The sequence below is a fragment of the Parus major genome, chromosome 2 (genome assembly GCF_001522545.3).
Source record: "Parus major isolate Abel chromosome 2, Parus_major1.1, whole genome shotgun sequence".
Lineage (NCBI taxonomy): Eukaryota > Metazoa > Chordata > Aves > Passeriformes > Paridae > Parus > Parus major.
The window spans coordinates 134,737,673-134,752,076 of record NC_031769.1 but is presented as its reverse complement, the minus strand read 5'-3'; the positions used below and the strand labels follow the sequence as shown (position 1 = coordinate 134,752,076).

General features: G+C 35.1%; 1 long non-coding RNA gene across 2 annotated transcripts in view; it reads left to right on the top strand.

The window, feature by feature from the left end:
- LOC107201023 overlaps nucleotides 1-14,404 on the top strand; it is a 67,381-nt gene that overhangs the window by 31,623 nt on the left and 21,354 nt on the right. The gene's annotated exons all lie outside the window — the stretch shown is intronic.

Genomic DNA, 14,404 nt, shown 5'->3' with positions numbered 1-14,404 from the left:
TATAACAGAGGTTAGCATCTGAAAATCTGCAAGCATCCACTCTAATGTAAACAAAACTTCTATTTATTTCCACTCTAACTCATTTTGGTGGGGTTTTTTGCTTACTTGTTATTTTAATTAATATTTATCTCTGTGCATTCCCACAAAGAAAAGAAATGAATGCTGATAAAAAATACATTAAATATTCATTTCAATGTTTTTACTAGGTTTTTTCTTTTCCCAAATATTCAGGGATGGAATACTATAATATGCTAATAATAATATGCAAAAAAAAACCAATCACCATCAGGAGATAAATAAAAGTAAAGATGTGATGTAAAAAATGGGAACAGGAAGTTCCCAGGAGGGAGAAAAAAATTTAAAGTAGAAAAAAAAGAAAATAGCTGAAGGTACAGAGCAATTTTAAGTATTAAACTAAATCAGTAATGTATTGGAAAACCTCATACATTGCTATAGGAATAAATGAAATAACAGCAACAGTGAACTCTGTATATTTTCAGTATGAAAATTCAAGCTTCCTTGTTTTTTAATATTGCATTTTACATCTCTCTTTGATATTACCTATTAAAATCTTGTAAGCAAGAAGCCTGATATCAGTACACAGCCAGGTTTCACAGAATTAACAATTAAAGCACAGCCCATAGACTGAGAAAAGTGATTATTCTCCATTATTCAGCAGTATCTAGAGTACTGTGTCCAGTTTTGGTCTCCCAGTACAGAGGAGACATGCAAAAACTGTAGTGAATTCATTGTGAGGCCACCAAACCGGCTGAGACTGGAGCACCTTTCCTGTGAGCAGAATCTAGTGGACTTGATCAGCCTGCAGAAGATCCCCTTTTGAGGGGGTGGAGGACTAAGACAATGTTCTTATCAAGATGGGACTTGATAAGAACAATGCTTGGTGGGTGGATGAGCAGTTGAATTTTTCATCACAAGTTGAATTTTTCCCCACTACTGGAAGGGGCTGCTGAGACAGTCTGTGTAGTCCCCACCCCTGGAGGTTTTCCCACTTCTGATTAAGCCAGCTGGATAAATCCCTGAGCAACCTAAACTGATTTCACACCTGACCTTGATGAACTGGAGACCTCTTTATTTCCCTTCCAGCCTAAATTATTCTACCTATGCTACCCTTAACTGCTGTTTAAATTAAAAGCAATATTCTGAAACAGAAGCCAAGTTTTTTCTACTTATCCCAATATAATCTTCCAGTTGTTAATTTTGTACTCAGCACTTTTCCTTTTAATGTGTTTTATCTGGCATGAAGTCAGTGTCATCTTTTACATGACCCAGAAACTCTTCCGTGCAGCAAGAAATCTCTGGCTTCCAGCAGTCTGCTGCAATGAATGGCCAAGCAAAAAAAAAAATAAAATAAATAAACCATGACTTTTAACCTTTTCCACGCCATTTTCATTAAAAATACATAAAAGATAGGGCTAAAAGACACACCACTGGAGTGACACATAATGTTTCATCCTCAGCCTCTACTATGCATGTTCCTTTAGACTGTCATTCTTAAATATTTAACCTATTTTCTTTAAAGTGTATGAGAATGAATAATCTGCTGGTATCATGAGGTAAAGATAGATTCAATAATTTCTGAAAAAAAATCTGCTTAATTTCTTAATTTATTCCAGAGTTCTAAAGATGTAGTCATCAATTTGAAATTAAACTTGATTGAAATAAAGACAGAGTAGTTATGGTTAAATATCATTAAGATGTTTTAAATGTAACAGTGTTCTGAATGATGTGGTGTGTCCCATCCTTAAGGGGAAAGGGTGATTTTCTTGGGGGAAACCCAAGATTCATAAATGGCTGTACCTGACAGATACAAGTCATAGGGTTCACAAATACACATGGCAATGGAAATTGGTATGTTAGTCCCTGACCTACTATATCAGGACATGACAGTGGGTTTAGAAGAAAGAGGTAAGGTGAAAAAGAAGAGAGAGAGAAAGAAAGAAATGAAAGAGAGAGAAGGAGAAAGAGAAAGAAAGAGAAAAAGAGAAAAAGAGAAAAAGAGGGAGGGAGGGAGGGAGGTGGAGACTCTCTGGCCCAAAGGGACTCCCTTCCTCCAAACCTTGCACTCTCCTCACTCCCATCAATGACCTGCGGTGTGCAGAGTTACCTCTGGGGCCCAGCCATGTTCCCACCTGGCTACTGCAAAAATTAACATTGTCCTGGCTGGAACCAGGACAGTGACTTCAAATGCTCCTCATAAATCTCGTCCTTGAGGCCTTTCATGGTCTTGGTCACCCTCCTGTAGACATGCTCTAGTAATTTGGTGTCATATTATTATCTTGTACTATGCCACCCAAAATGTGCACAGGACTTAAAGTGAGGCTACCCCAGTGCAGAGCAGGGACAATCCCCTCCCTTGCCTGGCTAGTGATGCTGTGACCCCTAGGACACACTTGGCCCTCCTGGCTGCCAGGGCATTTGTCATTCATATTCAACTTGCCATCAATTCAAAGCACCAGATCCCTTTTTGTGGGGCTGTCCTGAAGCCTCACATTCCTCAGTTTGTACATATAACCAGGAAAATTCCATCCCAGGCAGAGAATCTGTCATTTGCTCTCACTGAATTTCATATGGTTGGTGATTGTCCAGCTCTGTAGTTTGTCCAGATCTGTCTGTAAGAACTTTTTCCCCTTGAGAAATCCCACAGCTCTTTCTAGTTTGATATTACTGGCAAACTTAGCATGCATCCAAGTTCTGTGTGAAATCCATTTATAACAACATTGACAAACATTGGACCTAAAATTGAGCCTTGAGGGGCCCTATTAGGGTCTGGGTCTCACTGAACTGCCAAAGTTTTGGATATAGATGTGCAAAATGCCAATTTAAAAAAATATAATTAGGCTGATATGAATTACTACATTATGACACAATTCTGTGAAGTGAAAAAAGAGAATAATGAAAGAAGTGCAGAGGGCATATCTGTTTCTCTCTATAAGAATCACATGGAAATGAAATAATATGATGTCCTACCTTTACTAGCTATATGTCATCTACCTCAAGGCAAAAGAAAGTACTAAAATCTGTAATAATCTTTTAAACAGAGCATATCAGAGAAAAGTTTCATATTAGCAGCACAGGCTGATTTTTTTTTTGCCCGAAGTATTTGACATATTATGTTACGGAATTTTAGGTTTAGCTCTTGGAGCACTATTTATCTTAACTACATTCACAAACATTTTCCAAAAATATTGTTCCATTTCTCTGTATTTTAATGATTTTGAAAATATTTTCTACCTTTTTAGTATACATAAAATGTTAATAATTGCAGTTTTAAGGATAACAATGTTTTAGAAATAAATATCTGTATTTGTTGATGATCAAATACATCATTAATGATTTTTCATCTTCAGTTTCAACCTGATGAGAGAAGGTTAAAGTGTAAGTAAAGTATTTAGAAGTGGAGATAGTAGCAGTTCATGACTGAAGTTGGGGTACATTTCCTGTGATTATCCAAAGATTCCAGATGTCTCTCACAATATTCAGGTCTATTCTTACACCAGTGGTGTATTATGTCAGTGTCATCATATGCTCTTCTACTTCTGGAATGGGAAGGCACACATATACTAATGCTTACCAGCATTTTTTTTTTTTTTTTTGGTGGTGGTGTTTGTTTTGTTCTGTTTTTTTCTTTTCCCCAGCTTGATATGCGTAGCAAAAAACTTCTGGTGCTTATGACCACTCTGATTGATAAAATAATGCAGCATCTATGCAAGCCTACTATTAAAATGAATGCCAGCATTAACCTGGCATGCCGTAATGCACACACAAGTAATCCAAATGTAGATGTTTGGTTTTTTGTATTAAATGAATGAAAGTTATGTGTACTTTGACCTAAAGAAAATTAGGATTTTAGGAACTTTAGGACCAAACTCCCCTCCTAGTGTCACAAGAATAATTCAGGAAAGATTGAACATATTACAACAGAAGCAGTAACATTATTTGGCCTTGAGGAAAGTCTTATGATCCTATGGGTCATCAAGATGCTGGAATGGGAAATGAGAATTTATTTCTAATGTTGCTTCTTCAAGTATTAGTAAAAGGGTAGAATCAACTAATAGATTATATAATTTTGCAGTTAAAACAGAACCAATATATTATAAATGTGTAATTTCCATCTGTATTTAGAGTTATTTTTTCCCTCAGTCATACATAGCAAAACCTTTTTCTAAATCTCTTGTATTAATTTGATATGTCAAACTAATTTTACTGTAATAACAGTAATTTCCAGACAAACATTGAAATTGTTCTTCTGAAGGGTTAAAATTAATTAATCAGCTCTTCCTATTAAAATCCTGAGATTTTAAGATAATAAAGTATAATTGCTTTTTTGTTTGTGTTCGGTTTTTATCTTTTGATTTCTAAGTTGTCAGGGTAAACAAACAAGTTCATATTTTCAAAACTACAACTTATGTATTTAGCAAATATTTTTTAAATCTTTGTAATGAATGTTGAAAGAGGAAAAGCAGGTTATTGATAAGAGTGCAACCAAGAAAATACAGAGGAGGAAAAAAATTGACATTGTACTTTATTAAAAAAAACTGCATGAATATCATGAAAGATTACCTAGAGAGGTCATTTCAGAAATAATATATATATATGCATAAAAATATATACTGGTGTTGAAAATCCAGTTTCCAGTTTGGTTTTATTACTAAATAGCTAGGCTGTTTTTTTGCATTATTTTGTCTCCCAAGGATATATATTATTGGTTTATTTTTCTGGAACAAAATATGCAACACTTTTACTAAACACACACAAGGTTTGGGGTTTTTTTGGTATTTAATAGATAAAATGCATCTGTTTAATGACACCTGTAATGGTAATGCTTGAACTCACACAGTTTGAGTCCATCTACAGATGCATCCTTTTAAATCTAATTTTAACATATGCATAAGTCAAATTGCTTCTGATGAAACTGAATTATACACATAATATTAACTTTTTCTGAATGGTCTCATAAAGAGGAACATCTGTTTCTTTGCCTGAAATTTTGCTTATTTCAGCATTGACCTCTTTACTTCAATTTTCTCTGTTTTGGCCGGAGGAAAGTGTTTATTATCCATCATTGATTATAGACATGTCTTAGAGGACTGTATTATCAGGTGAATTTGATGACTATAAAATTTCAAGTGTTTATATAAATTCAGAGGATATCAGAGTAAGCTTTGCTTTTTTTTTTTTTTCCCTCTACTGTTCCTGGAGTCTAGCCCAGAATTCTTCAAAGGGCATGTATTTGGCCTGAAAAATATTCACATCTTGAAAGTCACTGAGGTACAGCGCTTGAATAAAGGCAAAGTACATGGTCCTCAGGCATGTAACATATCAGAATCCAAAATCCCTAGATAGATATGATGGTGTTTGCTATGAAATAAAGTGGGCTTTGGATCATTCACTGAACTTGAGGGTAGGAGCCTTGTATTCGTTTAGCTGGAAGAGCACAATTGATAAATGCCAAAAGCATTTCTGGAAGTATTTTGCTGTTTAAAGCATGCATCCCTGTCTATTAATTTAGAAATAGATGCTTAAAAGATGCATAAAAGCCAGACAGTAAATTAAGCACTGCTTAAATGAACATTCCTAGTAAAGAGAAAACACCAAGGAAGAGGGTACTGTGACTAACCATGGTTAATCAGACTCTGGTATCACAGTGCATGCCTCACTCTGAAATTAAAAGAAACATCTTCCTGGAATGAGAAGCAAGAGATTCACAATTCTATGAGCCCATGGACCTTGTTACTGCAAAGACAAAGTGCCATGACACTTATTCAGGAGATGAACATTTTACTGCCACTTTTCTTCTTGTGTGAAAGGAATTAACTCACAATTGGGTAGAAGTTAAGAAATACGCACTAATGCATGTTTCTTTATTTTTTCATGCAATTTAATACTTAATAATTAAATAGTTGCAAATTATTTATTTATGTAAAGGGAATTAATAAACACTTGTAGGGTGACTGCAGTGGCCAAGAATGATACCTTTTTTTTTTTTTTTATTTAACTACAAAAAGATATAGTTAAAGAGTACCATTTTTCATGATATTTAGAGCCCTTGTAGAAGAGGGACAATGAAAAAAAAGATAAGTAATGCATATCAATAACATATTGTACAATTACTTCAAACCTTAATTAATATATATTTTCTCATTAAGAATTTACCTACTACAAAGTAAGATTCAGTTCTTGTGAGATAAAGGATGAATCAAAAAAGAAGAAAAAAAAAAGTTCTGAGAAAGCTGTGATTTATTATTTTGTAAGAAATTGCTTAATTAGGAATTTGTTTTTTGCGCACACAAAACTTTAATTGTACTCTCAAGTACAAAAACACAGTTTGTTGATATGTTTTAGTAGGCCACCTGAATTTGAAATTTGCCAAAAATTGTGGTCTTTCTTTGTAAACCATTTTTTTAACTTTCTCCAAGATACCAAGTTTTGCAGTCTTACACAGCTCTCTACTGTTCTAACACTTAAAGTCATTTTGTCCATGAAAATCATTTTTTGAGGGTTGATGTCTATCTCCATCCCTACTGTTCCTTAGCCATGCTTCATCTGAGCTACTAGGCTGTATCTCACACAGTGAGCTACACCCAGTGGGAATCCGTTGTGTTACTCCTCTTCTAACAGTGCTTTTCTCCTGAATATACTGTAAAAGATATTTTGCCATCCAGTACTGTGTATTCTGCCCTCTGGTAGTTCTCTTCCCTCACTATTCACAACAAAGACTCAGTGTGTCTCCATTTTGGTTTTAATCGCTACCCTGTTTTACTCCTCCAAATGATTTCATTTCTTTCCCCTTTTATCCTTGCAATCTCTTCATCTTGAACTGCTTCACTGAGCTCTCTGTTCACTGTTCATTTCCCTTTGACTTGACAGGGAATAATGTTCCCCCATTGTCCAGTAGTGAGCTGGGATTGCACCATGAGGATAACATATCTCTGCTAGTCTGACACTGAAGTATATTCAGTGTCAAGTCCAGATATTTTTATACTGAACCATACATTGGATCTTTATAAAACTACTGGCATCTTCCATCAGGTCACTGCTTTTGGTTTTGTTTTTGATTGGTTGGTTTGTTGGTTGGGGTTTTTTTAAATTTTGTTTGTTTGGTTTTGATTTGTTTTGTTTTTTTACTTCCTGTGCAAGTCTTCAGTTCTTAGATTTTCTTACTGAGAAACAGTCATCATGACAACAGCTTTGTAAGACATTGGGTATATCTTCATCATATCTTCAATAAGACTAATCTGATTTACATGGCTTAAGTTTTACTTTTTTTAAAAGTTTTAAAAATACCACAGAAATATCTGCCTCATTTTGAATGGGCTCTGGTTAATATTTTGTTTAGGTAGCTCTTTTTCTAAGAGTTGAAGTTGTACACACAGTATATTTCAAGACACAATTCAAAAAGAATGAAACTCCAAGCACACATTTTTTTCTTGAATGGCAGTTACACATAATAGCCTGTCCTGAAACCTCAACAATTAAGGAATTGCTTTGAGGAATGCTTTGGTTAAGAGAGGGTAGTATCATTAATATGGTCAATGTAAACTTCACACGGATAAAAAAAGTAACATTTTTATCTTGGACATTCAGTAAGGATAGGGATTTGAGAAAAGAGCAAGTAGAAGATGAACAGAGAGATACCAAGAAAATAATTTGAAAATACCACAGACATGACAGATGTGTTTAAGAGCATATCTCACTTATCAGGTCAGTTATTTTCATCACAGTTTGTAGACACCTGAAATGGAATTCTCAGAGGGGAATGTTAACCCAGACACAACATCATGCTCAGAAGGCTATTGGGCATTTGGATCAGAGCTAGTTCTGTTTTGTCAATTTAGAGCTCAGTCAGGCTAAGCTCAACTGAGGTGCATGAACAAGTAGTTATGACTTTGAGTGAGTTACATGAAACAGCCTCATCAGTGAGGTAGTTCGTGGGCTAGTTAGTTACATGTTTTGATTGAAATTGCATTTTATCACAGTAGTTACTCTTAAGCTGTTAAAACATTCTAAAATGGCTAGCTTAATACACAGTAATTTAGAAAGTTAAAAAATATTACTGTCTTTGGAAATTTGCAGACAGTAGTAATGCATTATCTGTATGTCTTCGTCCTAGAATCATCTTTCCCCATGCTTAGCTTTGATATGAAAAGAACTTGAGTTACATGCACTGCATCTTCCTTAGGGCTTAAATAGGAACATCATATTCAGATAAAAGCAAAGGAGAAATGAAGTTTAAATATTTCCTTATGGATATTTCCTTAACATGTGTGAAACGGAGGTGAATGCTTTCTTTTTATTTACTCTAAAAACATATATTATAATGTTTTTTTTCATCTCCAAAGATGTTACATGTCCTCTGTTCTTTAAAGTTCTCATTACTTCTGTATTTATTTATATATTAATTTATTTTAAGAAAATGTTGCTTGCATATATACCCAAGAAAGGTATTCAAAGTTTATCTAATTTAATCCACTGAATCATCATAACATCTGCTAGAACTGTTAAAGATACAATTACAGATTGAGAGATTTACATTTGTAAATCAGCACATAGAAGGGGTTGGAAGTTTAGTAGGGACAGTGGTAAATTCAGAGAACAGATTAGGCACTAGTGATTAGAACTGATTAGGTCATTGTGTGCTGGGCTTGTTGCTACCTCAGGCATTTTAAGGTCAGAAGAATCATACTGGTGTTCTTACTGAGCTGTTACATGAACGCTGTTGAATGGTTTTTTTGGTGATTTCAGCAATAAGATGAAATGTGGATTCCACTAAGGTTTTTGGCTTGTTTGGGGGGTGGGAATGTAATTTTTATTTTAGCTATTCATGATTAACACAGTGTTAACAATCTGAAGCTTATATCAAGTCAGAATTCTCTAATTCCTACTAATTGGATTTTGTTTTGCTTTTGTCTACTAAATGAAATAATTATTCAATAGTATGTCATAGGATTGTGATGAAGTTGCTTCTGTCTTAATTACAAATTATATAGTAATTTCCTTACATTTCTTATTGAGAAGTGCACTAATCAGACCACAAAATACTCTAGAGACAGTTTTCAGATACTTATAAAACATTTTATTATTCCTTTTGTAATGTTGCTTTTGATCTCTCCTGCTCCTCTTCTCCAGTGCTTTACAGTGTCACAAGTAAAAAAGGATTTTTGTGATATATTGTGTTAAAGGACTGGAGAGGAATTTATATTTTTTATTGTGTGAACATAGTTTAACTGTGATATCCTGTCTTCTCTAAATTTCAGTTACACAGTAAATTGAATTACAAAACCTTGCCTCAGTGACCCTGATTGTTCACTATGTTTTTGAATGCCTAACTCTATCCACTTTTCAAGTACTTGCCAATGTCCTGTAGGTAGATATTACCCTTCTTCATCACTGAATATTTTCCTATGACTTTTATGACTTTTTAAAAGCCTTATCTTCATATAGAAAGATGTAGTTCTACAGTATACAATGATGCTGAGCTTATAACTTTTGCTCCAGTATCATGGCAATTTATCATTTCTTTCCCAGTTATGTGTAGAATGGTAGCTGGAAAGTCAGCAGAAAAAAGAGCAAAGGATTTTGGAAAGTGTCTTTTGATTTCTGATCCTCTGAAATTTCTTTCTAAGCATTATTTTCATGTGTTTTGGCCAACTAACAGAGAAATAGTAACAAGACTTTTCTCAGCTGGATTCAAAGGCAAGTCTGAATTCAAAGGATTTCAATAAATAGAATAAAATACTGTAGCATAACTCAGATGATCTATCCAAAAATGCATCTGATAAAAATAAGCCTTTTCCCAGTGTTCAATGTCTTGCAATCAAGCTTTAGTCTTGGAATATCCTCAAATGGGAACAAATTAAAAGAATATTTAATGCTCCCTTCTCAGATATGCTAAACTTTCTTATTTCTTTGCTGGATTCGCACGACTAGACAACTTTTCCTTTCTTCCCTTCCCCATAGCTAGAATGTTCATCAGGTGTACTGCAGTCTTTGTACATCTTATTCTGTATTTATCTCTCTGAATCTAAAAAAAAAATAAAAATAAAAATGCAGCCTTTCTTTAAAAACACATAAAAAAAAACAGATATGGGGTCTAGGTTGAATAATTTGTCTTCCTCTAAAATATAGAACAGATTTGATTATGCCTTGCAACTCTTCTATGTATTTGATTTTCACTTAATGTGAATAATGTAATCATATTTTGACAGTGAAATACATTAAACTCTAAGTACTTTATTAAGCAAATAAGTACCATTATGTTCAAATTTTATCTTTCTTTTATTTAAAGTTTTCTCATCCAGAAAATATTATTACAAAAAAATCTAGGATTGATTTATTTATATGTGGAGTTATCTGAATTATTTATTGTGAATGAAAACAGTTTTCTTTATCTAGCATGCATGTTTGGTTAAAAATTCAATCTGTTGATGACACTGGTGACAGCCTCAATAGGAGATCACTCTTCAGTGTAAACCAGTGATGAGGAAAAAAACATCAAATTCTGGTAGGCCATTTACTCCCTCACTCACCAATGAAGAATTTTTAGATCCTTTATATTGTCAAGCATTTTGACCAGTCCAGTTTTAAATTGGCTGAGTGACTGGCTACCCAGTACTGTCTTTGCTAGACATGTGGTTAAGCAGTATTTCCAGACATGGCTTTATTTCTTTCTTTCTTAGTATTTCTGCCATTTTTCCTTGTTATGCCCCTCTGAAACAGTCATTAGATTTTATGCTCTGTTTCAACCTACTTTATATTTGACTGATTTTTTTGCATGAGGTACTCATCCTTCTGCCTTACATTCTTCAGGTAAACAGAATAAAACAATGCAAAGCATTCATTTCAGCTCAGTAAGACTAGAGAGAAATTTACTTCAAGTCTATTTCAATCTACCAGAGAGAAATCACACCTTCAGTGTGATGAAAAATGTCAACTATTCTTTGTAATTTTTCATGGTCAATTTTTGGTAATTGGATGGATACAGGAGTGGCTTCAGGGGGAAGCTGCTGGAAGCTTCCCCTGTCTGACAGAGCCAACGCCAGCTGACTCTGATGGGCTCACTGCAGGCCAAGAAAGGGCCCATCAGAGAGGATGGTTCAACCTCTGGCACAGTTTTATTTAAGGAGTGGAAAAGAACCTGTTCAACAGCAAGCACAGCTGAAGAGACAAGTTAGAATATGTCATAGAAGCGACTCTGCAGATTCCAAGGGCAGTGAGAATGGAGTGGTAGAAGGTGTTGTAGGCACCACAGAAGAGATTCCTTTGCAGCCTGTGGTGAAGACCATGGTGAAGCAGCTGTGTCCCTGCAGCCCATGAATGTTCACAGGTGTTCAGAGATCCACCTGCAGGCCCTGGAGAGTTATTAACACCATAAACAACCTTATATAGTGCCTTATAAATTCAATCCCAAATTTGGAATGCCCTTTATGTTATAATCAATAATCAGCATCAGGCTATTTAACCATGACCTGGCTGGCAAAATGAAATGTCAGGAGGCAGAGCAGGTTTGAACACAGACCAGTTTATGGAACTTCAGCTCAGTAAATCATCTTTAATAAGGTTGAGACACCCTTCTTGAAATGTGTAAACAACATTTCTCCTGATGAAACTTATAATTAATTTCTGTGCTGCCTGGCAATTGTATGCCATCATGACAACAACAGCAATAGCTGTAGCCTGTAGGCTACATTTTCAGATCAAAAGAGTTCCTGCTAACACTATTGCTGTTTTTGAGTATTAATGCATTATGGACCCTGACACACTTTTGTCCATAGTACATTTTAGTGTATAATACATAGTTTTAGTACATTTAACCTAAGAATCATGAATAGTTTTAACATTTTTGTTTAAATAATAGTAATTTAACTTATTTCCTCAAGTGTTATTTTGCCATATTTATGCCAAATAATTTTAATTATATTTACTGCTTTCCAAAGGAATCTAACATTTGGCAGAACCTGGATTTGGCCACCAAAACAAGAGGATTAATCCTGCAACCCAGAAAATTTCAGTTAATATTTCTCTGCTGTAAAGTACAAGGTAGAATCCTTTTCTCGCTCAGGTCTGGAGCATTATTTTCACTGTGACTAAGAATCTACAGATATTTAGCACAGAATTAAATGAGGCATAAAAACATATCCAAAAGAACTCTTGATTTCTTTCTACACAGGAAATAATCAGGCCTGTAAGGCACTTCCAAAGATGAGCATGTGCTTCAATGAGAAATGAGAGGATGGGCATCTTTGGCAAAGTGTAAAGATGTCACATGTTATTTAAATTATGAGTGCAGACACATTATCACCCAGGAGGTGCTCAGATGTAATATAGGATTCATAAGATTTAGCCATGTAACTTTATTGTCACATTGCATTATTTAGAATTACATGTGCTGCTTTGGGCTGGTTTCTTGGTTTGTGGGGTTTGTGGTTTTTATGTTGAAGAGTCAGAAAATAAACTAGTTTTGTTTGAGGAAAAAAAAACCTTTTAAAAATGTCTCTATGAAATAAAGAATTGTATAAAAAATATTTTCACGTGTATGATACTTCTGTACTTCCATACATTAATGTATGTTCTGTGTTTCAGCATTGTATGATGTGGTTTGTTTTTTTTTCTGTCTCATACTTCCTATGCCAGATATAACACATAGTTGTAATATGACACTGAGCAGAAGAAATAATCAGTTTGGTCTGAGTTTCAGTTTCATGTTTCTCACTGCCTCTTGGAAATACTACTCTGGATTCTTTGATTTAAAATTATCTGTATTTTAGGATAGCCTATGCAACAGTGAAGAAAACACCAACAAAAGAAACCCAGCTTTTACCAGGTGATCAGCAAAATGTAAAGGATATTCCTCCAGGCTGCTAATTTTTGGAAACATGCAGAAAATAAAAATAAAAATAAAATAAAATAAAATAAAAATTTATTTTTAGGAAAAGCATTGTAGAATCACTGCTTTCTGAAAGCTGGCTTCTTACACTGCTGTAACCTAGTACCCATTAGCCTGCTATCTTTTGCTGTTCATTAATAAACATCTTTATGTTTTTATTACTTTAACTCTGAATGTCTGTCCTTAAAAAAAAAAGGACATTAATAAAGACTGAATTTTTCTTTTTAGGTTTTCTCAGACATAAAAAATAAAATCAGAATATTTGGAATTTTTTAGAATTGTTTTGTATTTTATGGTTATATAATTCCACATAATCCTTCCCAACATAGTTATTCACACAAAAGAACACATTATAATAAATTAGATTTTCAAAAGTAGATGAGGTGAATTTTTACAACCTTATTCTGAGAAACATGTTCTTTATTTCTGACACAACAGATATACATAAAGTGATTATTTTGCAAGCAGGACTGCTGGGGTCAGAGCAGTTACAGGGAGCAGGGCAGGCTTCCTGAGGCAGCCTCAGCCAAGGCACAAGGCACCCGCCTGGGGACAAGGCAGGCTGAGGCCAGTGCTGGGATCCTGATCAGGTCCCGTGAGAGAGGAATTGGGGTCAGACACAAACCTGGGACAAGTGGGCAGCTGAGGGGATGGTTTGAGAGCAGGCCAGGATGGCAGCGTGTGGGAGAGGGTCAGGATGAGATCCCACCATGGCTGGGTGGGGTCAGACTGCAAGATTGCAGGAGCTGTATTTCCATTCCATGCACCTGGAATCGTGGCCAGGACCCTGGCAGGACATACACTGTGGAAGGCAAAGCCCTCCACCAACTGCAACCAGGCTAGTGACAAGTCTCTTCCACTTTCTAAAGCTTTGCTAAACAACTACTAAATGTTTCTTCTAATGCCTGAGGCATGGCCCACACCCGGTCATGCTGTGACCTGGATTGGAGTGACCTAACAGAAAAAGCTGAAGATAACAGATGCAAAATCAGGACACATAATTATCTTCTTATCAAGTTAGCTAGAGCAGCATGGGGGGATTCTGCATGAACCCTTTGACTGACTGCATTTGCCATCTGCTATTCTCTTGCAAGACATTGTACTTCTGCTTACTCTCCTCAATGCACGCAAGAAACATCCAGATACCTTCAACCATGTGCAGGAATGGTGTGGGATATTCCACTATAAAAGTAGTGCTCTTTGGAAATACGGCCTGAGATAGTCATGGCCAGTTATTATTAAAATTGGTAAAAAAAATCTACCATGTCTATAGTTTTCTGTGTACAAAAATCACCAGTGTTTTTTGAACAAGATTTCCTTGTTTGTACATTTAAACTGGTAAGGGAAATGACACTTGTCAATTACCACAATTCTAGCTGTTCTTTGGAATGTTATTTGTTGTACTTTTCAAATAGGTGTTAGTCTGCTTAAAGTTTCTGATCTGTCAGCCTTTATAAATGAAGAAACCTAAAGTCTGAGGACTCTGCGTTGATCTGAAGA